Genomic DNA, 27,236 nt, shown 5'->3' with positions numbered 1-27,236 from the left:
AAGCCCGCGTGCAGCAACGAAGACACAACACAGCCAAAAATAAAATAAAATAAATAAATTTATTAAAAAAAAAAAAAAAAAAAAAGAATGTTCTAGGTGGGGAAAGAAAGGCAGATTGCAATCAGCCAGCATTTCTAAGTAAGCACATCTGGTAAAAGATCTTACAAGAAAGGGACCCAAGTATCCATGACTCCAGTATTTTGCTGTGCTTTCTTTTCTCATTCTAAATATTCACTTTCACACCTAATTTTGAATTTCTTCAAGAGAGCCCTCAAAACTACATAAACCTTGAGTCCTCCCTGAGTGGAACTTTATCTTCCTACATACATTTTAGGGTAAGTTTATCAATTCTTCACAACATCACAGTGTAATAAAATTTTAGTGTTTTTAGGCATCAGTAAGATAAAGGGGACCAGGCACAAGGAAAGAAAGTAAACCTCTAGACATAAGCTTTCATTTTTAGGTCTTGAATTACCAGAAAAAAGTTACTCTCTTGATTATGCTTGGACTTAGGAAAAAATTGATCTCTTATACCCTTTACACAGGATTTCACAGCCATCAGCTATCTTGAGTGAGGGAGTCTGAGTGAGAAATAGTGAGATGTTGACACAGGGCAGATAAGGGGAGGTAAAGAGGTGTTTTCCATGTTCCTACGTCTCCCTTAGAGAAACTCGTCATTAACAATAACTCTATTTGTTTTTTCTATTTTTTTGGCCATTCCTCACGGCATGCGGGATCTTAGTTCCCCAACCAGGGATCGAACCCACGGCCCCTGCAGTAGAAGCACACTTGTCACTGAAAATCATGTAAATCAGGAGGTAGCGCTGTCCCACATCTATTTTTCTATTTTTCTGATGCTATACTAATATAATCCCAAAACAAGATTATAGTTTTACTGTAGGAAATTATAAAATGTATCCCCTTGCCAAATGTGTTTTCACTTTAGCTCACTCATTTTTCAGTGGCTTTCAAAGCAAATACAATGGACTCATTACAGGTGGTAAATTGAATAGAGGTCTGCTAAAGCAATCACTGCTGGGATAAATTAACACAGCAACCCAACCCAGGATTGTGGTGGTCAAAAAAAAAGTGCTGTTGAATGATTCATCAATTTCATTCAACAAATAACCTGATGCAGGGTACTACACACATAGGAAGAACCAGAAAGTTCAGATTTATAGATTTCAACTGAATTTTCTAGAAAGACATTGTCTTCACCCAGCTCTTCCTACTTTGAAGTTGGTCAGTTGCCACCACAAGCAGCAAATCAAATTGCTTGATTTGGCTTTTACCAGGATGGAAAGACTCATGACTCTCTACTAAAAGACGAATAAACAGATAGGAGCACGTGTTCCCAGCACTCTTGTTTGCCATAAAGTCAGGGAAGTACCTTTACTAGGTCCAGACAAGTGTGAGTTGCACTGGTTCTCTTGATGTTTGATGTTGCTCAAACCTGCCCTGGAGGCAAAGGATGGAGACCCTTTATGTACGTTCCTCCTGTGAATCCTGGGAGGGTGGGTGGGTGCCCGGAGCTGAGCTGACACTCAATCTTCCATCCCCAAACCACATCATTAACATAATCACCCTGCAACTTAAGAGGAGGCAGAACAGTACACCAGTAGCCAGCCTCATCTTCAGCCCCTAACTGAACGGCAGAAGATCAAACACAGCAGGGAGGATTACACAAAACAATCCTAAACACTCCCAACCCCCATCCTTATGCTCATACAATGCACTGTTTCTTTTTTTTTTTTTTTAATAAATTTATTTATTTATTTATATTTATTTTTGGCTGTGTTGGGTCTTCGTTTCTGTGCGAGGGCTTTCTCTAGTTGTGGCAAGCGGGGGCCACTCTTCATCGCGGTGCGCGGGCCTCTCACTATCGCGGCCTCTCTTGTTGCGGAGCACAGGCTCCAGACGCGCAGGCTCAGTAGTTGTGGCTCACAGGCTTAGTTGCTCCGCGGCATGTGGGATCTTCCCAGACCAGGGCTCGAACCCGTGTCCCCTGCATTGGCAGGCAGATTCTTAACCACTGCGCCACCAGGGAAGTCCCTGCACTGTTTCTTTATTATGAAATACAACACATATTCAGGAGAGTGTCTAAAACACAACATACCGTGCTATTGTGAACGGATAACGTGCTCACTGGGAGAATCCCAAGCGGCCCCAACAGGGACTAACTTCGCTCTAATCCCATCAGTGGCCTGCCCATTTGTACTGAGCATTTGCTTTCTAACTCCAAATCTGTTTCCAAATTCTTCTTCTTTATGGATGTCAGTTATCTGGCCCAGTCTGATTCTTTGTTTCTTTACATGGGCCTGTGATTAACTTTTTCTATTTTTTTTAAGCATAGGCCACACCTCTTTCCTCCTTTATGGCCACTGGGCCTTACTAACTTCAGGCAGACTCCCCAACTCACCCCAATAGGATGGAAGCCTAGAGAGATTACTCCAGAACCTCTGTCGTGTCTACACCTCCTGGGACAGATGGAGAAACAATGTGAGTTATGGCCTGCACTGGTGCCGGCTTGCTACCTCACAGAAAACCTCCCTAACTGCCCTTGAGAAACTTTCTGAGTTCTTTAGGAAGATAAAGATCCTTAAAGGCAAATGTTTACGCTAGTTCAATATTTTGTACCGCTGGACAGCTCCTTCCAAGATGAACCCTCATCTCCAAATTACTTGTCAAACCTCATCCTCTCTCCACAAATCCTTCTGAATTAATTGGATTTCGGTAAATTCTGGACAGGATTTCTGATGATAATTTCATAACCATACCATCATTTGGTGCTGGAACTGCCTTTTCTTGATTATTTTGTAGTGATTCAAACTCAACGTAGAGTTTTTGTTTTTGTTATTTATGGCTGCGTTGGGTCTTCGTTGCTGTGCGCAGGCTTTTCTCTAGTTGCGGCGAGCGGGGGCTACTCTTCGTCGCGGTGCACAGGCCTCTCAGTGCGGTGGCTTCTCTTTGTTGTGGAGCATGGGCTCTAGGCACACGGGCTCAGTAGTTGTGGCTCGCGGGCTCCAGAGTGCAGGCTCAGTAGCTGTGGCGCACGGGCTTAGTTGCTCCGCGGCATGTGGACTCTTCCCGGACCAGGGCTCGAACCCGTGTCCCCTGCATTGGCAGGTGGATTCTTAACCACTGCGCCACCAGAGAAGTCCCCAACCTAGAGTTTAAAAACATAATTCCATTTTATTTGGAGATGGGTTGGCATTTGAGGCTGGTCCCATTGTCAAACCAAGTCCAGCAACAGACTCTGAGCAAGAGGCTCAGGCATGCTGGGGTGAAGAGGAGGAAATGACAGATTAGACCTTGTCAACCTCTGTTCCTATTAATGGTGCCTGAGACAGACATTAACTTTAAGGTGCAGGGTCTTGTGGTGGTGAGGAACGGGCAGGGCTTTGGAACCAGGTGAAGCTGGGTTGGCCTCCCACTTACTAGCAGATGTGATCTAAGGCAAGTTTATTTATTTTTAGCTTTCGAAGAAAATCGTGGTAAAATATAGGTAACATAAAATTTCCCGTTTGAACATTTTTAAACGCACCATCTGTGTCATTGAGTACTTCCACATTGTGGTGCAATCATCACCACCATCCATCTCCAGAATTTCTTCATCTTCCCCAAACTGATACTCTGCACCCATTAAACAAGAACTCCCGCATCCTCAGCCCCTGGCCACCACCCTTCTACTTTCTGCCTCGAATCAGACTACTCTAGGACCTCATTTAAGTGAAATATACAATAGTTGTTCTTTTGTGACTGGCTTATTTCACTCAACATAATGTCCTCAAGGTTCATCCATGTTGCAGCCTGTGTCCGAGTTTCCTTCCTTTTTAAGGCTGAATAACTATTGTGTTGTATGTATATACCACATTTTGTTTATCCACCCATCTGTCGATGGACACTTGGGTTGCTTTCATATTTTGGCCACTGTGAATAATGCTGCTATAAGCATGGGTGTACAAATATCCGCTGGAGTCCCTGCTTTCAGTTCTTTGGTGCATATTCCTAGAAGTGGAATTGCTGGATCATATGGTAATTCCATGCCTGTTTAATTTTTGGAGGAAATTTTTAGCTTTTTATTAAAGTATAATATACTATTAGAAAGTGAACCTAAGTGTACTGTTTGAGTTTTCACAAACTGAGCACCACGTGACCAGGACACAGGAGCACTCCTACCACGTTCCCCTGGTTTCTACATCATTAACCACCAGTCTCCCAACTTTCAACAACACAGATTAGTTTTGTTTTCAAATCTATTAATACTCTGTAAAATGGGGATTAAAATACAAACTTTCCACCGTTGTCGAGATGATTCATTTATTCATTCCGCAGATATTTATGGAGTACTTACTTTGTGCAGTGTGCTATGAACAAGACAGATAAGATCCCTCCTAGAGTGTCATTAATCAATGCATGTGAAAAGCAAGCATGGTGCTTGGCACATAATTGATACCCAATAACTGCTCACTGTTTGCGAACTCCCCTCCCCAACCTACCCCCAATCAGTCCTATCGTATAAGCAGCCTCATGTCTACCTTCTTCAAATGGGACCCTATCTGGCTCGTAGATCAGAGATGCCACCAGGGTCTGAGGAGCACAGAGCAATCCAGGCAACCTCTCCTCTGATAAACGTCTGAGGTGCAGACCAGCTGCACCTGTGCGGGCAGGCAAGAACAGATGCCTGGTCTGTGAGCCCACCTTCCCCAAGGCCTGAAAGGGCTTCCTCGTGCTCCCCGGCACGTTCCTCTCTCCTGCAAACAATGCCTAACAGCTTTCTGGTGCCCTGGACTTTTCACAACTGACGACTGAGCCAGGAGGGCTGGATTTTTAACCGGTGTGGATCAACTCTCACTTGCAGGAAAATATGTTTGGCCTCTCCAGTAGAAACCAGAGGAGCAGGGCAGGAGGTGCCCGTGGGGTGCTCATGGCATGCTGGGCACCTGGCTCTCGGTGGAGTCCGGGGTGAGCGCTGCAGGCGCCCCCCAGGAACTTGCGGAATGTGCTATGTAGCAGGGGTGTCACAAGTGACGTCTATGTCTCCTTGGGATGAGAAACATATTTTTTACTAACCTGGGAGAAGATGTAGATTTCTAAAAAATTTTTATTGGCGTATAGTTGCTTTACAATATTGTGTTAGTTTCTGCTGTACAGCAAAGTGAATCAGCTATACCTATACATATATCCCCTCTTTTTTGGATTTCCTTCCCATTTAGGTCACCACAGAGCACTGAGTAGAGTTCCCTGTGCCATACAGTAGGTTCTCATTAGTTATGTATTTTCTACATAGTATCAACAGTGTATATATGTCAATCCCTGTCTCCCAATTCATCCCACCTCACCCCCCAAGAAGATGTAGACTTTAAATGGCTAATTGGGAAGCTCAGAACATCTTTCTTTTATAAAACTTGCCAGATGTGTATCATGACCCACACCTAGGAGTCCAGGTTGTGACATAGGCAGCTGGGTGCCTTTGCCCGGGCTTCTCACCCAGCTGTGGCCACCTTTTCCTTACCCGTCCCTTCCTCGTTGGTGGCTTCTCCATCATCAGCACCCCTCGCTTCTCTCCTTCCCCCGCAACCTCAAGCTGCTCTCAGCAGGGGACCTGCCGTCATTTGAGGTCACTGTGGATTTCAGTCTGTGTGTGCCTCCCAAGGATAAACGTTTTTACACTCAGTGACTGATGGTTTAAAGTGTCCCCACTTACCTCCATCACTCTAAATAGTGTTTGCTATGTAAATACAACTTTAAGACAGTCCCCGGCCTCTGTTCCAACAAATTGTTGTCCCTTAGCCCCTCCTACATAGAAATTCTGGGTTCTCAACAGCTTAGCCCTTACCTGTACTTGTTATGTAGGCATTACCTGGATGCGATGTTAGCCTCCAAGGGCACCACTGAGGTGAGGTACCCCAGGGGTCATGGATCAGGAAGACTCACGGTCCAAAAGGTGCACAGGCTTAGGATGGGGTGTAAGGGGGACACAAGGACCGCACTGCCTGAATCCCAGATCATGCAAATTTCATATGTCCTGTCTCTCTTCTCTCTCTCTCTCGCTCTCTCCCTCCCTCTTTGGGCTGCATCTCCTCCTAGCAGTATGGGTGTGAGGACCAGTATTGCGTGTTGAGCAAGCGGACCCAAAAGACAGCAGGCGTGGGGGCCAACACACCACCTGCTCTATCAGAGACTCAGGTGTGCACACCTGGCCACAGCTGGAGCTTGCCAGTTAGCCTCCTGAGCAGCTCAACGTTCTACTTCACTTTTCTCGGGCAGAGCACATACAGGACCAGATGGCATATACTGGGCATTGCCAATGTGTGGTTGACGTGGGCATGACCAGCTGCCAGCTTAGGGCAAGCACGGTGACTTGGTCTCTCCATCTTTCTATCTATGAAGAATAATGCTTGTCCCATTGTATATTCCTTTTATTCTGCTTATTTTTAGCATGGCTTTCAGATGATCAACTTACTTATTAGCTATCTCTAATATATCCTATTAGGTTTGCTTATGTTTCATAAGCTACTTGCTTACCTACTATCTATACGTAACACTTAGGAGTTTCATCCATTCTGCCTGTATTTCTTGTCTCCTAGGCAGAACTGACTACTGCCAAAGAATATAGAAAAGGCATAGTATAGTACTTGAGAGACAGGCTTTGGTCTCTGTCAAAGAAATTCCCAACATTCACAGTCACGTAGCACAGGTTTGGACAAAACAAATCACCTTCTTATTGTCCTAAAATGAACCCAGGCAGGGAAATCGGTCATAACTTCTCCAGAGGAGTCAGGGAACACTAGCAGATGTACAAGTAAGGATGAGTAAACATGTAACGGGCTTTGTTAGTCCTGCTTACATTTCACATTTATGGAAGTGGGGAATATATATATTGTATATACATAAGAGAGAATATATATATTGTATAATGTAAAAGAGAAGTCTGTATATGTAGATGTATGGTACATACTTCTGAAAGTGCTACTACCACAATACCTCTGCACATTTGTACTTCTGTCTTTGAATCATGCCAGAAAAAGAGGCGTCAGTACTACATTAATAATAAAATGCTCCGGGACTTCCCTGGTGGCGCAGTGGTTAAGAATTCACCTGCCAATGCAGGGGACCCGGGTTCGAGCCCTGGTCTGGGAAGATCCCACATGCCGCGGAGCAACTAAGCCCGTGCGCCACAGCTACTGAGCCTGCACTCTGGAGCCCGCGAGCCACAACTACTGAGCCTGCGTGCTGCAACTACTGACACCCACGATCCTAGAGCCCGTGCTCCACAACAAGAGAATCCACCGCAATGAGAAGCCTGTGCACCGCAACGAAGAGTAGCCCCCACTCGCCGCAAATAGAGAATGCCCATGTGCAGCAACGAAGACCCAGTGCAGCCAAAAATAAATAAATTAATTAATTTAATTAAATTAAAAAATAAAAATAAAATAAAATGCTCCTTGTAACCCATTTTTGCTCCTGCGATCCTCCCCTTTTCCATTTCTGTCCACATAAACACTTCCTGTTCCTGCCATGAGTCAGTTAAAATGGGAACATGAATTTCTTTGAGCATATGAGTTAATGTTATTCTGTTAGAAAAGGGAAAAAAAAGAGAAAAGAAAAGAACAGCTAGAGAGCTCTGCTGTCACCCCAAATAAAGCAGTCATGCTTCCCAAATACAGTGGATGTAGTGTGGATCCCTACAGTTGCCTAGTTTGGCCACCAGATGGCGCCATGCACCATTAGGACACTATGGTTGCCGCTGTGCCCGCAGCTCTGCAGGGTTGGGGCCCACGGAGGGGGCCTGAACCCGAGGAAGCGAGCGAAGGCCGAGGACGTGTTGGCAGTGCAGAGCAGAGGCGGGGAATGTAGACTTTAGGATCAAATAGCTTGCTTCCCAGTCCCAGCTCCCCCGTGGCACCTTCGCTTTAGATTCTCATTGAGAAAGGGAGAGGCCCTGCTCAGGGGAGGTCATTCGGTGGAAAAAAATGGAATAATGCTGTGGACCACCAAGCACAGCACCTGGAACTCACTAAGCACACAGCACTCATCTGGGGCTGGAACATGTATAAATTCAAGACTGTATTATGTTTGTTGAGGCGACACCGTCAATGAGACTTCGCATACACAAAGGACTTCTATCTCAGTTACCTCTAATATTTCTCATATTGCAGCAAGGGGAAACGAAAGCCTAATCTATTGAACAGATTTATGCTCAGCTCGTTCATAAAGCCCCTGAAATGTATCCCCTCGCCTCCCTCCTCTCTCTCTCGTTCCATCTGTCAGCAACACAGCTGGGAAAGTCTCGCCAGGGTGAGGTGCTTATTCCCCAGGAACAGTCCACGGTTGCTGAAGACTGGGTTTTGCTCCCCTCTTCCCAAACGACATGCCACTGATTAATCTTTTATTAAAAGGAATAAGTTGTCGAGGGGGGTTGTTTTGGGTTATCGGTTTAGTGATTTATTTGTTTTGAAGAAGAGGAAGGAAAGGAACTATGAAAAGAAAGTTCATGAGTCATACCTGGCATGACAATGATTTTTTTCCTTTTCTTTCTATATATATATAAAAGCAAAGACGCAATTGCTTTCATAGCATGGATCATTAATAGATCCCTTTCCCGCCTTAAAATTCATTTTTAAATACTTTAGTGCACCATTAACAATTGAATAATTGAGCAGAAATAGAGATTTCTAAGAAAAACTAATGGTTGACATTCTGCTATGTTACTCATTTTGAATGAAAGCTGTGGTTTAGGAAAGACTTTTGGTTCCTTCAAAAATAAAAAGGTAACAAAGTTTATATTTCAAGATGCTTATTTATGCTCAACATCCCTAATTATTAGAGAAATGCAAATCAAAACTACAATGAGGTATCACCTCACACCAGTTAGAATGGGCATCATCAGAAAATTTACAGACAACAAATGCTGGAGAGGGTGTGGAGAAAAGGGAACCCTCTTGCACTGTTGGTGGGAATGTAAACTAATACAGCCACTATGGAGGACAGTATGGAGGTTCCTTAAAAAACTAAAAATAGAATTACCATATGATCCAGCAATCCCACTACTGGGCATATACCCTGAGAAAACCATAATTCAAAAAGACACATGCACCCCAATGTTCATTGCAGCACTGTTTACAATAGCCAGGTCATGGAAGCAACCTAAATGCCCATCAACAGACGAATGGATAAAGACGATGTGGTACATATATACAATGGAATATTACTCAGCCATAAAAAGGAACAAAATTGGGTTATTTGTAGAGCCATGGATGGATCCAGACACTGTCATACAGAGTGAAGTAAGTCAGAAAGAGAAAAACAAATACTGTATATTAACGCATATATGTGGAACCTAGAAAAAATGGTACAGAGGAACCGGTTTGCAGGGCAGAAATAGAGACACAGATGTAGAGAACAAAAGTATGGACGTCAAGGGGGGAAAGCGGCCGGGAGGTGGGTAGTGGTGGGATGAATTGGGAGGTTGGGATTGACATGTATACACTAATATGTATAAAATAGGTAACTAATAAGAACCTGCTGTATAAAAAAAATAATAAAATTTTAAAAAATAACAAAATTAAAAAATTAAATACTGTAAAAAAAAAAAAAAAAGATGCTTATTTATTCAATTAGAAATACCACAGTGCCAACTAGGGTACCAGACACTTTCTAGTCCGTCTGGTGGTGGCAGTAGAAGAGTGGTATCAAATTACACTAATTTATATGGGAAGAAAAATAAATCTCCTCCCACACTTTGCTATCATCTCCGAGGGTGCTCTGGGTTTTGTCCAAGAATCATCTGGAGGTCAGGGCACAGGTGCATGACAAGCCCTCCATTCTCGAGTCTGCCCTGCGGCCTGAGGGCCACCTGGAGCCAGAACCCCAAGGTCCCTGCTGGAGGAGGTGTGGGCACCCCCCAGATCACCTGGGAAAGCCCAGAACTACTTCCTCTCCTTCCAATCCAGCACACCCAGAATTCTCCCTCTTACAGAGCTGGTTCAATGAAAACCACACCTGTAACAGCCAGCTGTGTCTCTGTGTCTCTGTGTGTGTATGTGCTCAAAATATGTTTTTAAAGGCGCTTAACTGGGAATCCTTGAATAAAGCACAACTGTATTTAATCCTTCCTTCCTTCAAATCACAAATTCCAAATAATGATATTACTGTAAGCTCTTTAAATTCTGGCCAAAACAAATCTCTTGGGGTTTTCAAAATCCTCTCTCACTGGTAGTGAAGCAAGCCTGTCTTGAGAAGCTTCTGTCACTCCGTAAGCAGAAGGTGGTGGCAGCCTAGGTTGCACGGTGGCAGCAGACAGACAGTCACGAAATTGTAGGTAGAAACGTTTGGACTTGGAAACGGGCTGGAGGAGATGGGAGAGAGAGAAGGCAGCTCATAACAATTAGAGTGTTTGGGAACGCACGTCTGGCCGCGTGGCAGCGCCCTTACTGATATGAGGAAAAAGGCAGAGCGCGAGTTTTGGAGGGGAGATCAAGAGCTCAGGTGTGGACCTTAGAAGCCTAAAATGCCCGCGCCACGTCTCAGTCAGATGATCAGCTGGGCACCAGTGTGTGGAGCTCAGAAGAGACCTCAGGGCTCCCTTCAGGAGAGACTGAGCAGAGACACAAGGGAAACCGGGAGAGGGTCCTGTCGAGGAAGTGAGGAGAAGAGAGTGTTTCAGTGGACCCTGCAGGCAGCGGCATCCGATGCCATGGAGAGGCCAACGCATGCAAACTGGAAATGTCCACTGGACGCAGAACAGGGAGGTTCCTGGTGATCTCTGCAAAGGGTTTTGTGGCATCCTGGAGGTGCAGGCGGACCGAGGCGGGTTAGTGAATGATTCAATACTGAAGGAGTAGAAAGAGTAGTGGAGACAATTTTTTAAAGATGTTTTTCTTGGAAAAGAAACAGGCAAAAGGCAGTAACCGAAGGGGGCTGAGGGTTTAAAAGAATTTGGGTTTTTTTGTTTGTTTGTTTTGCTTTTTGTTGAAATACAGTTGACATATAACATTGTATTAGTTTAAGGTATACAACATAATGATTTGCTGTATGTATATATTACAAAATGATCACCACAGTAAGCCTAGTTAAATAACATCCATCACTACACAGTTTCAATTTTTTTTTCTTATAATGAGAACTTTCAAGACCAAATCTCTTAACAATTTTCAAGTATACAGTAGAGTATTGTTAACTATAGTCACATGCTGTACATTACATCCAGGACTTACTTATCTTGTAACTGGAACTCTGTGCCTTTTGACCACCTTCACTCCTTTCCCCCAAGTCCCACTCCCCATCCCCGCCTCAGGCACCACCAACCTGTTCTCAGCATCTATGAGCTTGTTTTTTTCTGTTTGTTTGATTTTTAGATTCACATATAAGTGAAATCATATGATATTTGTCTTTCTCTGTCTGACTTCTTTCACTTAGCATAATGCCCTCAAGGTCCATGTTTTTGTTTTGAAGATGAGAAAAACGTCTGCATGTTTATGTGCTGATGGGAATGATTCAGTAAAAAGGAAGAATTTGATGATGCATCAGAGAGATTGGGGGAAACTGCAGAAGCCAAGCTTTGAAAAGGCTACAGGGAATGAGAGCCATGTGCCTTTGTCAGGGGGTCGGGGGAGGGCTGTGCACAACTTGGGCTCTTTTGCCAGATAAGGGGAGCTGTCAAAGAATCCACTCCCCCCACAGCCCCACTACAAAGTTAGAGTAAAACCAGCTTCAGCCAGAGATATTTATTAGGCCAACAGTTATCAGCACAGAAGGCACAACACCATTCATGCAACCAGTTCTGCAAGCCCGACCCACTCCCAGCTCTCCAGCCTTGGTGGGTTAGTAGGTTGTGCTTGTGTCCATGTTCCCTGCCACCGACCCAGCAACCTCGGGCTTGGCCATGTGGTTTGCTTTGGCCAATGAAAGGTGAGTGGAAGTGATGTGTGTCACTTCCAAGTAGAGGTTTTAAGATCCTTTCTTTGGTCTCACCATCGTTCCCTGCCCTGTGCCTTGAGACCAGTATATCCTACAGAGGGGTTCCTCCCTCAGGCTCGTGGGATGAAGGAGATGCAGAGCAGGACCTCAGCTGACCCGCAGCCAACATGCCAACAGCTTTGGTTGCTGGAAGCCCCTGAGAATCGGGGCACTGTTTGTTACCAAAACACAAGCCAGCTAAGGCTGACTGATACACAGGAATTCCAACCTACTTTTCCCACTCTATAAAGGATTCACTTGGACAACTTTCCCAAAGCAACATTCTGCGCCCTCTTTCTGATATCGTGTGGTCAGAAATTTCCCTAAACCATTTTCCTGGACCCAGGAAGCCACGAGCCCCATCTGTAAGAGGTGCAAGCTGGAGGCTTCAGTGGATAATTTTCCATGCTCATGTAAGGCGGATAGGTGTCTGAGGTGGTGGAGAGGGTGGTATTTTCAAGCTATTTTACCTTGTCCACACATATCAAATACTTTTAATGTCCCTGAGAAATGGCCCTTTCTAACATCCATCACTCAACCTAACAGGCCAATAGTTTTGCAAATAAAAACCCATTTGTGGGGCTTCCCTGGTGGCGCAGTGGTCGAGAGTCCACCTGCCAATGCAGGGGACGCGGGTTCGAGCCCTGGTCTGGGAAGATCCCACATGCCACGGAGCAGCTGGGCCTGTGTGCCACGGCTGCTGAGCCTGCGCTCTGGAGCCCGCAAGCCACAACTACTGAGCCCACGTGCTACAACTGCTGAGGCCCACGTGCCTGGAGCCCATGCTCTGCAGTGGGAGAGGCCACTGCGGTGGGACGCCTGTGCACAGCAACGAAGACTGGCCCCTGCTTGTCGCAACTAGAGAAAGCCCGCACGCAGCAACGAAGACCCAACAAAGCCAAAAATAAATTAAAAAAAAAAAAACCCATTTGTGGCATCTGATACATTAATAAATGGTCAATTCTGGACTAAGAGACAATATCAAGACTTGTAGTGGGGCTTCCCTGGTGGCGCAGTGGTTAAAAATCCGCCTGCCAATGTAGGGGACACGGGTTCGAGCCCTGGCCTGGGAAGATCCCACATGCCGCGGAGCAACTAAGCCCGTGCGCCACAACTACTGAGCCTGCACTCTAGAGCCCATGAGCCACAACTACTGAGCCCCCGTGCCACAGCTACTGAAGCCCGCATGCCTAGAGCCCGTGCCCCGCAACGGGAGAGGCCACCGCAGTGAGAAGCCCACGCACCGCAACAGAGTGGTCCCCGCTCACGGCAACCAGGGAAAGCCTGCGCACAGCAACAAAGACCCAACGCAGCCAAAAAATAAATTAATTAATTAAAAAAAAAAAAAAAAAAAAAAAAAAGACTTGTAGTGGCCACCCTAGGAGTATGGCCCTCTCTAATAGAATGCTGGACCCCCTGGACTGGGCCTTTTTGTTTTGAGTTCTGTAACCCTTTATCCAAACACAAAAACAGAAGGTTTCTGTTGTATAACACAGGTAGTAATTGACAATACTGCAGATTAGTATAGGTTGATACAGACTATTTTTAAAAGATAATTTCTTTCTTAAAAAATATGTATTCACAAGTGTCCAAAAAGTACAAATCTAGGATGTGCTAAGCTCTTTATCAGTTTCATTCAGAGGACGGCCTGTCACAGCTGAGGCTTTACATCCATCATTTTTAAAATCAAAATATTTCGATGTCAGTCTTCTTTCCACTGCCCTAAACAAGGTAGCATTTTCTAATGAGCTGACATTAAAGAAGGCTTATGCCTTGAAAAGAAGCCCATGTCCATTAGTTGGAGGTTTTGGCATCCTCTACGGGCTGGGACCCTAGTCTTAGCGGGAGGACATGCAAGTGGCATCCTCTATGAGCAGGGTGGATGCCTTTGTATGGGCTGGGCTGGGACCCTAGTCTTAGCGGGAGGACGTGCAGGTGGCATCCTGGGGGAGTCAGAGCCTCCGCGGACCCTGCTCCAGCTGTACAGCTCACAGGACTAGTTCCTACGTGGATTTGCCTGGCATGATTCAAGAAAGAGAAGCTCATTTTCATCCCACTCTTCTGGAGTTCCGTGATAACATATAATAACACCCCAATGGAATGTCTTCCACAAATTACATTATGGGGTGTCCTCAAGTAATTGCTAAAAGACACAGAGTCTAATTGTTCCATAATGTTGTTACCTACTTTATCTGGATGATCAATGGATCTGTAACTCTCCCCCTGGGTTTCACACTCATAACTGTGAGGAACGTTTGAGCCAAGTGGTAGATATGAGAAGAAACCCCACAGAGATTGTCCAGATCTCTAGAGAGTTACTGGGAAGTTTTGCCAAATCCTGCTCTTTTGATTCACACTGAGCTCCACCCCGTTCAAGATAATGTCGGATTCATTCTGGTAGCTTTCCATGGCTTTAGCTGAATAAGCAAATACACAGCACTGGCACTGAGCAATGCATGTCAACCTTTGTAATGGATTGAATTTGTTTCCTAAAAAGATTGTTCAAGTCCAAACACCCTCAGAATGTGACCTGAGACGGGTGTTGGGAAACAAGGTAGTTGCAGATGTAATTAGTTAAGGTAAGATGAGGTCATATTGGAATTGGAGTGGAGGGCCTCATCCAAAATGACTGGTGTCCTTATAAGAGAAATTTGGACACACAGAAGCACAGAGGGAAGGCGACGTAAAGACACACAGGAAGGAGAGGAGGGAGAAAGATGGCAGCGGCAATACTGGATCATTTGGGTGCCTTATGGATGCAGAATCTGAGGGGGAAGCTGGCTTTGGGGAAATCTACCATTGTCGAAGACAAATAAAGTACAGCAAAGACAAGATGTGGTATTTGGCAAAATTGATACGAGGAATGTCCATTGACCAGGCTCTGGCTCAGCTGGAATTCAGTGACAAAAAAGGGGCCCAGATAATTAAAGAGGTTCTCTTAGAAGCACAAGATATGGTAGTGAGAAACCACAATGTGGAATTCAGATCCAATTTATATATAGCTGAGTCCACCTCAGGGCGAGGCCAGTACCTGAAACGCATCTGATACCCCGACAGAGGGTGCTTTGGGATTATGGAAAAGGTTTTTTGCTATTATTTTGTGAAGTTGGTGGAAGGCCCTCTACCTCCAGATGAGGCACCGAAGACAGCAGCTGCCCACGCCAAAGAGTATATCCAGAAGCTTCGCAACCAGACCATCATTCACACTCTATGATGGGCGTATTAAGACTCCACAGTGTATATATTTTCCCATTTATTTCCTAAAACCAACAAAAATTAAAGACAGATGCTTTTTATGATTTGTCATTGAAAAAAAAAAGACACACAGGAAGAAGTGGAGGCAGGGACCGGAACGATGCGTCTACAAGCCACGGAAGGCGGAGCTGCCAGAGACTAGACAAGGCAATGGGAGAGCCTCCCCACGAGGCTTCAGGGGGAGCAGGGCCCTGCTGCCACCTTGATTGTAGACTTGCAGCCTCCACAACTGTGAGGAACTAAATCTCTGTTGTCTCTAGCCATCCAAGTTTTCCGTACATTGTCAAGCAGGCCTAGGAAACTGATGCCACTGTCATTTATCTGTGAAGACTTTAGTCTCTGCCCTCTGTGGTTCTCCTAAACCTTTTGACCAGTAGGAAGACCACACAGAGGGATGCATGGAGAGAGGAGAGAGAAGAGAGAGAGGATGGGGAGGCCCAAGGGTGAAAATCCCCCAGGTGATGGGTGGATCTACCATAAACATCAGCAGGGCAAGGCAGGTGTGATGGCTCTGGCGGGGCTTTGAGGTCCTGAGGCTGTGCCCCCTCCCAGCGGACCACATGCTTGTGTATCTGCATGCGTCCCTCTGTCCGCCTCACCCCACAGGGCTCCCCATGCCCACCTGGCGAGATGACGTGTTACTAACCGTACTTAGAACGAAAGCTGAAACTGACAGGCACACAACTAAGAGCACACTAATTACACTGAAGTTTTAAAAAATGAATTACAGGGCTTCCCTGGTGGCGCAGTGGTTAAGAATCGCCTGCCAATGCAGGGGACATGGGTTCGAGCCCTGGTCCGGGAAGATCCCACATGCCGTGGAGCAACTAAGCCCGTAAGCCACAACTACTGAGCCCGTGTGACACAACTACTGAAGCCCACTCGCCTAGAGCCCGTGCTCCGCAACAAGAGAAGCCACCGCAATGAGAAGCCCATGCACCTCAACGAAGAGTAGCCCCCGCCCGCCGCAACTAGAGAAAGCCCGTGCACAGCAACGAAGACCCAACACAGCCAAAAATAAATAAATTTATTTAAAAAAAAAATGAATTGCAGACACCGTGACTGGGGAGGCGGGTGTGTGTGTGTGTGTGTGTGTGTGTTTGAGGGCTTGAAGGGAGAAGAAAAGGCCTGAGGTAGCTATTTTAGGGAGTGGGAAAGTGACCCCATTAGTACAAATTCTTGCTCCTTAAAGTCCATTTAAACTTTGCGATTACATCTCTAATAAGTTCAGTCTGCCCAGGTGGGTGATTCCTTGGGAATGCCCAGCGGCAGGCTTGCAGCAGGTGGGGCTCCCACTCTCTAGGACTGGGTGTTTCCAGATGATACAGCTGAGGGAAGGAGAGGAAGTTGCAGGTGTTTCCCAGGGAGTGATTTTAATTCTGGGCGGTGGAATCCTGGCTGGACGCTGGGACCTGAGGGGATGGCATCCGTGGGGAGGGGTCTCCCTGAGGCTGAAGAGTTGTTCCCTTGGGCATCCTGCAGCTAATATGCGGGAAGGGTAGGGGATGGATTTGGAGAAGCGGGTGTCTACATCTGAGATTTCAGGGGCGGCGCACTTTCTGGTGATGACAAGATGCAGGGTTTGGTATTGGGATCAGGTGGCTGAGATGGATGGAGTGGAGGAGAGGTTCCTGCGGATGAGACGGTTCAGGAAAGAAGAGGCCAGAGTGTAAATGCTGGTCGAAGGTGGAGTGGAAAGAGTTCCCCTTAAGTGACTGGGGGGCAGTGAGTAGGAAGTTGCTTGAAAGCAGAAGGCGGGTGGGGAGAGGGTGGGGTGGTCTCATGGTCTGGGCATCAGGGGAGTTGGTATCATTTGGCAAGAAGGAAAAGGAGAAAGGTCTGGAAGGCTGGGGAAAATGGGTACAGGACCCACCTTGGGATCTGAGATGAGTGGTGTGTGTGAAAATAAAGGGAATCTGCAAAAGATTACGGAGGAAGCGCCTGTTAGTGACAGGAGGCGGGAGCTCGGTGGGAGATGAGGTGGGATTGCAGAGCGTTCCTGCTCTGATACAGAGCAGGTGTTCCCGGGGAACTCAATGGACATTTGGAGCAATGAGCATGAGGAACTGGATCACATCAGAGGACGTACTGGGCAGTTTGGAGACGACACTGGCATGTCCTGCTGTGCCTGAGTGACTGCAGGATTTGAGTCCTGACTGATTTCTCATCCAGTTGTTCAAAAGATTTTCCTAGAGGCACGGTGGCATCAAGGGGTAGGGATTCCACTCTTCAAGGTGCTTGGAGGCAGGGCAGGTGATGAGGAAGACTCCCCATCAGAGTTTTCTTGGGCACATGATGGCCAGTGTCCCCTCCTGTCATCCCCAATTCTACTGCTTTGCTGCTTCTACTCCTTCCCATGCTGCTGTTGCAGCAGTGCTTTCAAAGCATCTCTACCTGCCTTCTTCTTCTCCTCTTTCAAATACACCTTTTTATCTTCAATTCTCTTGCTTCCCTCCTTGAAAAGAATAATTTTTTTTTTTTTGGCTGCACCATGTGGCAGGCAGATTCTTAGTTCCCTGACGGATCAAACCTGTGTCCCCTGCAATGGAAGCGCAGAGTCTTAACCACTGGACCACCAGGGAAGTCCTGAAAGAATAATTTTTTTAATGAACAGATTTATCTGTTGTTAGCTCAGTCGTATGAAAGTGGAGGAAAGGAAAAAGCTCAGAAAAAGTCAGATGGATGGATTTACAAGCAGATCATGCAGCTCAATAACAAAAAAACAAACAACCCAATCCAAAAATGGGCAGAAGACCTAAATACACATTTCTCCAAAGAAGATATACAGATTGCCAACAAACACATGAAAGAATGCTCAACATCATTAATCGTTAGAGAAATGCAAATCAAAACTACAATGAGATATCATCTCACACCGGTCAGAATGGCCATCATCAAAAAAATCTAGAAACAATAAATGCTGGAGAGGGTGTGGAGAAAAGGGAACACTCTTGCACTGTTGGTGGGAATGTAAATTGATACAGCCACTATGGAGAACAGTATGGAGGTTCCTTAAAAAACTAAAGTTAGAACTACCATATGACCCAGCAATCCCACTACTGGGCATATACCCTGAGAAAACCATAATTCAAAAAGAGTCATGTACCAAAATGTTCATTGCAGCTCTATTTACAATAGCCAGGACATGGAAGCAACCTAAATGTCCATCATCGGATGACTGGATAAAGAAGATGTGGCACATATATACAATGGAATATTACTCTGCCATAAAAAGAAACGAAATGGAGTTATTTGTAGTGAGGTGGATGGACCTAGAGTCTGTCATACAGAGTGAAGTAAGTCAGAAAGAGAAAAACAAATACCGTATGCTAATACATATATATGGAATCTAAGAAAAAAAAAAAAAAAAGGTCATGAAGAACCTAGGGGTAAGACGGGAATAAAGACACAGGCCTACTAGAGAATGGACTTGAGGATATGGGGAGGGGGAAGGATAAGCTGGGACAAAGTGAGAGAGTGGCATGGACCAAACGTAAAATAGATAGCTAGTGGGAAGCAGCCGCATAGCACAGGGAGATCAGCTCTGTGCTTTGTGACCACCTAGAGGGGTGGGATAGGGAGGGTGGGAGGGAGGGAGATGCAAGAGGGAAGAGATATGGGAACATATGTATATGTATAACTGATTCACTTTGTTATAAAGCAGAAACTAACACACCATTGTAAAGCAATTATACTCCAATAAAGATGTTAAAAAAAAAAAAGTCAGATGGATGATGTGAAAATCTGTGGAGCTCATGCTACGACATGAGTGAACCTTGAGGACGTTATGCTCAGTGAAATAAGCCAGACACAAAAGGACAACTAGTGTGTGACTCCACTTCCACAAGGCACGTAGAGTAGTCAAATTCATTGAGACAGAGAGAACGGTGGTCACCAGGGGCTGGGGGGAGAGGGATGAGAAGCTGTTTTTTAACGGGTACAGAGTTTCAGTTTTGCAAAACGAAAAGCATTCTGGAGACTGATCGTACAACAACGTGAATGTACTTGACACAACTGAACTGTACACTTAGAAATGGTTTCGATGGTAAATCTTATGTAATTTTACCATACCTAAAAAGAAAAGAAATCTCTGGAGGCACTCCAGAAAGCCTGGATCAGATGATTTATACATGACAGAGAAAATGCCAAATAGCAGGAAGAAAACAAGTTACAGACTGTCCACTCAAATCACCTCTGTGTCCCGGTAGCTCCTGGTCCTGAGTTTATCCAGTTCGAGGCTAGGAGACCCACAAAGCCAGACTCTAAGCCCAGGAAGACCAGCACAGAACAACAAATGTATTTCAAAGAAGCTATTAAGAGCACTAGCTTTTTTTTTTTTTTTTTCCTCTTTCAGGTCAGGAAAGCTTGCCAAGAGGAGACAAACAGGTAATTAAGAACTGGTGCTGTTAACCAGCCGCTTCTGTTTTCATTCATAGTAAGAGAGCTTCCAATTTCCCTATGGAAAAGAGGCCTTGATCTCAACGATAAACCCAGACATGAAAAGGATGGGATTAATTGAAGTCCTCTTTGGCCTTTGTCCAAGTTGGCTCTGGGAAGTTTGGCAAGGTATAGGGACATCACTTGGAAAACTCAGATTAGACAAAAAGCCACACAGGGGCGCTCCCTGGGGAAGTGGATCAAATGAATTAAGAACTTGGCCTAGAGTTCACAGGGGAACCTGTCAGGACAAGGCCGGCAGATGCCTCCCAGACCTAGAGTGCAGAAAGGAGAGTCTCCCTACAGACCTCGCCAGGGGCTGTGTCTAACCTCAGGGGGTGCATCGCTGCGCACGCACTTATGGCCATGCTTTTTAAACGGAGATGTAGCGCATACTTCACTCACCTTCCCCAGAAGAGCAGGGCTGAGGCCGAGAGAAGGCTTGTCGTGTCTCCGTAACCGGCCCCCTGACTGCTGAGTGAGCCCGTGACTGAGAGGTGGGGAAGAGGATGAGACGAATGAGTGTCCTCCGACCCCTCGGCCGCTCCGCCCCCTGCCCTGCCCCCGCCATCTCCGCCCTTCTATTCCCCTCTGCCCTTGTATCTGCCCTTGGACTTGCCCTCGCATCCATCCGGGTCTCCCCAGAGTTCTGTCTCAGAGCTGAAATCTTTAAGCTAACTTCTCTGTTGTTTAAAAGCTTAGCCCTTGATATTTGAGTGGCTTGACACACAAGGACAAGGAGGGGAGGGGTGAGGCTGGAAAAGGCATGAGGGTCTGAGGTATTGATTGGCTTCTTCTCTCATCTTTTAAACCAGGGTGTGGGGCACGTAACATGCAGCAAAGGCAAACACCATAGCATTTTCGCCAGACTCAGGTCCCCCATCACTGTGACGGGGGGAAAAGTTACCTTTGCGGGCCCCTGACCTCCATGCTGCAGCCCCTCCCACCTCTCCATGTATGTTCCGACCTCTCCTCAAGAGCATTTTAAATTTCTGACTCAGGTGTTAGGTGGCAGGCTATCTGATTAGGTTATTGCATAATAACGACAAAAGAAAAGGACTGGTAGCAAGATAAGACTGGAGCTAATTAGAGACACAGATGTAGAGAACCAACGTGTGGACACCAAGGGGGGGACGTGGCGGGGTGGTGGTGGGATGAATTGGGAGACTGGGATTGACATGTATACACTGATGTGTATAAAATGGATGACTAACAAGAACGTGCTGTATAAAAAAATAAATAAAATAAAATTCAAAAAAAAAGCTATAAGGATATACTGTACAACAGAATATAGCCAATATTTTATAAAAACTATAAATGGAGTATAACCTTTAAAAATTGTGCATCACTATATTGCATACCTGTAACTTATAATACTGCACAGCAACTATACTAATAAAAATTTTTATTCCAAAAAAAAAGAAGACTGAAGCTATTTATCCAGCATTTCAAAGGGAAGAAATGAATCATTCCAGAAACTGCTGTCAAGTAAAATTCCAAAATGAATTATTAAACCGATGGCTTGTGGCGATTTAGAAAAGGAAGCAGTGATCATTGGAATGACCTCTTGGGTTCAATAAATATAGGAATGTAATGCCAAATTAAATGCATATGCTTATAAAGACTGACAGATCCAAAGAAAACTAGCAAGATCCTGTATAAAGGTTTCAGCAGGCATCTACGTTTCTCAACATGTTCTTTTTTTTTTTTTATAAATTTATTTTTTATTTATTTATGGCTGCGTTGGGTCTTCGTTGTTGCTCGCGGGCTTCCTCTAGTTGCAGCGAGGGGGGGCTACTCTTCATTGTTGTGCACGGGCTTCTCATTGCCGTGGCTTCTCTTGTTGCAGAGCATGGGCTGTAGGTGCGCGGGCTTCAGTAGTTGTGGCACGAGGGCCCAGTAGTTGTGGCTCGTGGGCTCTAGAGCACAAGCTCAGCAGTTGTGGCACACGGGCTTAGTTGCTCCACGGCATGTGGGATCTTTCCAGACCAGGGCTCGAACCCGGGTCCCCTGCATTGGCAGGCGGATTCTTAACCACTGCACCACCAGGGAAGTCCTCTCAACATGTTCTTGACACATAGTACTGAGCATATACATATTACATGATGTTAAGGTGATTATTAAATGGGATAAGGGTATTGTGTTTATCTTTCTCAAGTCTTTATCTCTTAGAGATGTGTATGGGAGTATCTATCAGTGAAATTAAATGCATCTGGGAGTTGGGATAAATACTGGAGGCAAGCAGCAAAAGTGGAGAGTTTAATGAGAAAAGACGGACAACATGTTAATAATTGTTGAAGCTTGTTTCATTATTAATAATTGTTGAAGTTCATTGTACTATTCTGCTTTTGGATATGTTTGAAAATTTCCATAATAAAATGTTTAAACACCTACTTCCCACGATAGGATATGAACAAATGTTTGCTGAATAAAAAAGAATGAGTGGAATAAATTCCCTAAACTTTAAAATCGCAATATAATTGTGTCCCCACTGACATTTCTAAAGTGTTGGATAACTTGATGGATCTTTGTTGCTTCTTGGATCCCACACTTTCCTTGTGGATCCATTTTTTTCTTTTCAAAGTATATTTATAAGTGTATTCAGGGAATGGTATGCCCTCTCTGAATGAAAGAATTTTAAAGCCTTTGTGCTATTCAGGAGAAAGACAGAGATACTCAATAGAAGTTGTGATAATGAGCATCCTTATCTGGTTCCTGATTTTGAAGAGACATTTTCTAATTTCTAACCACTAAAATATGGTATTTGATATAGATTTCTTCTAGGTTCCCTTTAGGCTAAGGGATTTCCCTTCTAATTGTAGTTTACATTTCTGGGTGGAGTGGGGAGACTTAATTGTGCATTGATATTGAATGTTATAAAATGATTTTATAATCTATTGATATCATGTAGGTTTTCTATCTATATCTGTTATATGATAAATTACATTATTTTCTGGTATTACACTATCTTTGGATTGTTGAAGTGAACTTATTAAGTATTATTAAAATATATTATGGGTTTTCATTTGCATTAAATTGCTTTATAGTATTCTGACTTTTTTACACACCCTTTTTCAATCTTAAATTAAAATTTCTTTTCCTTCTCTTTCTCAGCTTTTTCCCTTGACTAACCTTGCCAGACCTTTACCTATGCTATTATCCTTTTCAAACAACCGGCTTTGGTTTCCCAATATATAAAATAAATATTCTTTGGGGTTAATTTTTTCCAATTTATTTTTAATTTTACTGCATCACGGTCAACAAGCGTTTTCTCTATGATATCAATTCTTTTAATTCTTTTGTGGCCTAATACATTTATAAAAATATTTCATATATACTTAATAATTCTCTATTTGTTAGACAGAGTTCTATACATCTTTGAGATCAAGCTTACTAATTTTACATTTATATTAATTTTGTATTTGATCTGGAGTTTCTAAGCAGCATGTATGAAAATCTCTATATGTGTGGATTTATCAAATGATCTTTTTTAAAAAAATTATTTATTTATTTATTTATTTATTTAATTTATTTTGGCTGCATCGGGTCTTAGTTGTGGCGCGTGGGATCTTCGTTGAGGTATGTGGGCTCTTTGTTGCGGCGCGCAGGCTTCTCTCTAGTTGTGGCGTCCGGGTTTTCTCTCTCTAGTTGTGGTGTCCAGGCTCCAGGGTGCGTGGGCTCTATCGTTTGCGGCACACGGGCTCTCACGTTGAGGCACGCGACCTCAGTAGTTGTGACACGCGGGATTAGTTGCCCCGCGGCATGTGGGATCTTGGTTACCCGATCTGGGATTGAACCCATGTCCCCTGTACTGTAAGGCGGATTCTTTACCACTGGACCACCAAGGAAGTCCCTATCAAATGATCTTTTGATTCTATGTACTTTTGATTTATATATTGATGCTAAATCATCAGTGTACAAACTCAGGATTGTTTTAAATTTCTGTAATTTTGTTTCATTTTTCAGTTTTATTGAGATATAATTGACATATAGTACTGTATAAGTTTAAGGTGTACAGCATAATGATTTGATTTACATGAAATGATTGTCACAATAAGTTTAGTGAATAGCCATCATCTCATATAAATACAAAATTAAAGAAAAAGAAAAAGATATCTTTTCCTTGTGATGAGACTCTTAGGACCTACTCTCCTAACAACTTTCATATGTAACATACAGCAGTGTTCATTATATTTATCATGTCGTACATCACACCTTTAGTACTTCTGTATCTTATAACTGGAAGTTTGTACCTTTCGACTGCCTTCATCCAATTCCCCCTCCTGACTTTCTGTGATTTTTTTAAAATCCTATAATATTGATCCTCTTTATCCATAATAATATTTTGTCTTTTTTCTTTTCTTTCTTTTGTTTTTTGTTTGTTTGTTTGCCACAGGATCTATTTTATCTACTATTAATGTATTACTCCGGTCAGGCTGCCATAACAAAACACAAATTGGGTGGCTAAAAAATAAGAAATTAATTTTCTCACGGTCCTGGAGCCTGGAAGTTCTAAATCAGGGTGCCAGCATGGTTGGTTTCTAGTGAATATTCTTTCTGGCTTTCAGAGGGCTGCCTTCTCGCTATGTACACACATGGTATTTCCTTAGTGTGTGCTTGCAGAGAGAGAGAGAGAGAGAGAGCGCAATAGAGCAAGAGAACTCTGGACTCTCTCTCTCTTCTTACTAGTCCTACTGGATCAAGGCCCTACCCTTATGACCTCATCTAACCTTGATTACCTCCCTAAAGGCCCTACCTCTAAACACAGTCACACAGGGGTTTAGGGCTTCGACATATGAATTGGGGTTGGAAGGACACACACATTCAGTCCATAACATTTAATATTGTTATAGCAACTTTGTTGGGGGAAATGTTTTCTTCGTATATCATTTTCCTTCACTTTAAACCTCTGATTTCATTATGTTTTAGGTGGATTTCTTATAAATGGCATAGATGGTATTTCTTTTTTTCTTTTTTCTTTTTTTTGCCATGCCATGTGGCTTGCAGGATCTTAGTTCCCAGACCAGGAATCGAACCCAGGCCCTTGGCAGTAAGAGCTCAGAGTCCTAACCACTGGACCACCAGGGAACTTCCCCATAGATGGTGTTTCTTGTCCAATCTGAAAATCTCTTTTATGACTGATGAGTGTAATAAAATAATACATACGTTATATATAGGATAAATAAAAAACACTACACATATTTTATTGTCATTTTAAAGCCCTGTTTGAGATGGAGGCTCCTACTTTTTCTTCAATTCTGGACAATTTTCTCTTCAAAAATGACGTTTTTACCTGTTCTGCCTCAGTTCTCCTCTAGTTTCATACATCCCAACTTTCGTTTCTCTTAATCATGCTTTCATATATTTCATCTCTTCATTTCCCTGTGCTACAATCTGGATAGTTTCAGATTTCTCTTCCAATTTACTAAGTCACTTTTCAGCTATTTCTAAACTGCTGTTTAATCTGGTAATTGAGATTCTTCAAACTGTAATGGCCTTCAAAGGAGATTATCTTCTCTGTGGGAGTTCCATGTGACATGGTTTGTGAGTTTTTCTATCTGGTGGTTTTAAAGTTGCTTCTGCCAGGTATAGGGGAGGGTCAACGGTTCTATTAAACCTCTCTCTCCCTCCCTGCCTCCCTCTCTCTCCCCTCTTTCTTCTGCTAATCCCTTAGTTTTGATTTGTATAAATCAGGATCCAATCAGGAAAAGAGAAACCACACTAGTACTTTAAACAGAAAGGATTTAATACAAAAAACTGGCTACCTAGGTATTGGAAATCTGAGAGCACAATGGAGATACCGAGGTAACCCTGAAACAAACAACTGCAGGAAGCAGATAAAATCCCTTGGGTTGAGGAAACAAAAGAGAAGAGGTGGGGTGACCAGAACTAAAGCTTGAGAGAAGGGCACTACAGGTGCTGTTCAGACTCCTGAGGGGAATGTCCACTCAACCGGTGCTCAGGCAAGGCCTCAGCAGCTGTGTGGACCCCTGAGGAAGAGGCCCGACTCCACAGGGGCTCAGACCACGAGGAGACAAGTTCTGGGAAACCAGGAGGTGTGGACGGGGCACCAAGGAGCTCAGCTCCACTGGGGCTCCAACTGCCACTGCTTCTAGTCTCGCTGAGAGGGGGCTTGGGCTGTTGCTGGAGACGGTGCCAGAAGCTGGAGGAATGCTGGCAGAAAGCAACATAGGAAGTCTCCTTTCCCTCCCCGGGCCTCAGGTCTCCCTCTGGTGCCTCCTGCTGACAGAATCTAACAGGAACCAACCAGCAAGGGACTCTGGGAAAAGTGGTCTCCAGAATCCTAGCCCCAGCTCTCTAGAGGAGCCTATTAAAGGATGGCTGTATACACAGCATAGAGTAAACACAGTAGAAATGTTGTTTGGGGTTTTACCTCTTTCCCAATCCCTAAATCGCCACCTACTTTCTGTTGTTTGAATAGTAAAGGTAATATAAAGAACTAGATTGTGGTATAAACAAACGTGAGAATGTTTAATTTGCTTTTGGTTCTACTCATACTTTTTTGTACATTAAAGAACATGGATTTTTTTTTTCTTAAAAAAAAAAAAAAAAAGAAGAAGAAGAAGAAGGATGGACTTAGGGGTAGGAGACAAGTTGACCAAGCTCATTTTGCTCTGCCCCCTTTGACTACTCCATACATGCCCTTCTACCCGTATTTGAGCCTATATCTGACAACTCTAATAGTCTTGTGCTTTTTAAAGAAACTATGGTAAAATATACACAATGTAACATTTGCCATTTTAATCATTTTTAAGGTACACTTCAATGGCAGTTAAGTACTTTCACAATGTTGTGCTACCATCACTACCATCCATCTCCAGAACTTCTTTATCTTCACAGACTGAAACTCTGTACCCATTAAACAATATCTCTCCATTCGCTGCTCCCCCAGCCCCTGGCAACTACTTTTTTTCTCTCTGAATTTGACTCCTCTAGGTAACTCATATAAGTGTAATCATATGGTATTTGTCCTTTTGTGACTGGCTTATTTCACTTAGTATAACGTTCTCGAGGTTCATCATAAATAACATGTACATAACAACAAAGTAGAAAACATGCCTAGCTGCTGTAGCCCTCATTTCTATAGCTGACCCTGAGCCTTTAGTTGATATTTATAATTTTTTCCTATTACCCATTCCATCTTCCCTTTCACTTCAGCCAGGAAGTCAGCTGGTTGGGATTCTTTATGTGGTATTGTGACCTAAATCTTCATTCCTGAAGGATCAGAATCCTTAGCTGGGTGAATACAGTCATTCTTTTAACCTTAATTACTGGACTTGAGGGTATTAAGAGGCATTCCAGAGAGTCCCTGGTTTGACTAAGTCTTACCTGCCCCACCGTGTAGTAGCAACCCTACATCCTCTTATAATTGTAATCAATTACTCCAGTCAGTAATTTACCTGCTTCTCTGCATATTGATTCAGTGGCAAGAGAAGCAGTTTACCTGGAACCACTGATGTGTCTCCCGGTGGACGCATTCTCCTCGCAGAAGTAAAGAAAGTCCACTAAATCTTCAGACATTAAAAATGCAGGAATGGGAAGCAAATTTCAGGTGTGAGACT

At 44.1% G+C, this 27,236-nt stretch overlaps 1 pseudogene; it reads left to right on the top strand.

Annotated features, from left to right (window-relative positions):
• The first annotated feature begins 14,736 nt into the window (after positions 1 to 14,736).
• Positions 14,737 to 15,175, top strand: LOC132352589 (large ribosomal subunit protein uL22m-like; annotated as a pseudogene).
• The last annotated feature ends 12,061 nt before the right edge of the window (positions 15,176 to 27,236 follow it).

Source organism: Balaenoptera ricei, chromosome 18 (genome assembly GCF_028023285.1).
Source record: "Balaenoptera ricei isolate mBalRic1 chromosome 18, mBalRic1.hap2, whole genome shotgun sequence".
Lineage (NCBI taxonomy): Eukaryota > Metazoa > Chordata > Mammalia > Artiodactyla > Balaenopteridae > Balaenoptera > Balaenoptera ricei.
Note: the sequence above shows the minus strand (reverse complement) of the source record. Positions and strands in the feature narration are given on the sequence as shown.